We start from the raw sequence: 1,597 nt of genomic DNA, 5'->3' as shown, positions 1-1,597 counted from the left end.
CTTCCCGCCCGCCCCGCCCCGCCCCCAACACACACACACACGCACATATTTCTTTTGTGCATACATTCTTTAAAGGTGATCATGTAGTTATATTTGGAGAAGATGTTGTAGAAAAACTAAATGTCATGCCCCCTTGAACTATCCTAACCTTGATATGATATGTGGGTTTTTTTTATTAATCTTAAACTATCTGGTTCTTTTTCTATTGGTATTTTGGATTTAATACATCTGGCTATTCAATTAACTATTGATCTTGATTATAGTCCAGTTTTCACAAGAAGATCTTACTATATTAATGCATGTCAATTGAGGATATCAAAAAAGATTCTTTTCTTTGACATCAAAGAATAGTCTCAAGTTGTCCATATATGGATTTCATTCCCTAACCCGTGCATGTATATGTTTAATTTGCTAATTAGTCATGAGTTAGCTTCAATTTTTGGGAGGCCTCTTCAAATTGATCAAGCTATTGTTGTGCGTTCTTGTACATCTATAGCTCGGATCCTTGTTGAGCTTGATATTACGAACAAGTATCCTAAAGAAATTTGGGTGGGGCTTGAAAATTTTGTTTTTTTGCAAAAACTTGAATTTGAAAGTATCCATCTATTTTGTATCCATATTAAGATTCATGGTCACACAATCTTCGAGTGTTTCATTTTGAATCCTAATCTTAGAAAGTAAAAGCTGCCTCCTAGGGAGGTTACTGAGCAGATTTTTATTCCTAAAAAAATATGGAGCCTATTTCTTATTAGGATAATAATGATTTACAACCTTTGGAGTAAGATAATATCCCTGCTCTTAATGTTGTCTCTGCTTCCATTCTTAGGGGTTCGTTTGAGGGCTTAATACAAGGACCGAATGAACCCTTTAATGCTTTAATTATCTCTTCTTAGCATAGTAATTTTCCTGAGCAATCTAATATTTGGAACTCTCAATTGCAGAATTTGATAGCTCTAGTTGCTGTGGAAGGTATGACCCGTATGAATAATAATGTTCTGATGCTTCTTTAGCCCTTTCTTAAATTTCATGCGCTCTAAATCAAAATATGGCTAGTTCGCAAAATATAACTTTGGTTTCTTATCAAAATGTTGATGATGGGTATACTATTTCTGGTTTTGTGACCTTTGATGCTATAGAGAAATCGATTTCAAATGATAATTATAATGTGGAGAAATTTTTTAGATGAATTATGATATTCTTGTGACTAGTGATAATATGGAGGAAAGAGAATTTATCAAAAACACATGCATGTGCAATAAATTGATTACTTATGATAAGGACCCTTATGTTTCAAATGGGGCTTCTTCTTCAGTTAGGAAAAAAATTGATGTGGACTTTTTGGATTAGATATATTGTTTTACTAAAGTTGCTAAAAGGAAATACAAATCTTTGAAACATGTTACTCTCCAATCCCCTAGGAGTACTATATCTCAAAATGGCCAAATATCATCTAATGTGTTTTTAAATTTTAAACAAGAAAATTAAATTGATGCAGAAGTGAATTCTTAAAACAAGATTTCAATAATAAGTGGTGAAATTTTAACTTGCTCAACAAAGAATTAGACTATGATTTTCACCAAGCAATTTTAGCGAATGT

Source organism: Dendrobium catenatum, unplaced genomic scaffold (assembly GCF_001605985.2).
Source record: "Dendrobium catenatum unplaced genomic scaffold, ASM160598v2 fragScaff_scaffold_133, whole genome shotgun sequence".
Lineage (NCBI taxonomy): Eukaryota > Viridiplantae > Streptophyta > Magnoliopsida > Asparagales > Orchidaceae > Dendrobium > Dendrobium catenatum.
The sequence above is the reverse complement of the archived record's forward strand: the minus strand, read 5'-3'. Positions refer to the sequence as shown.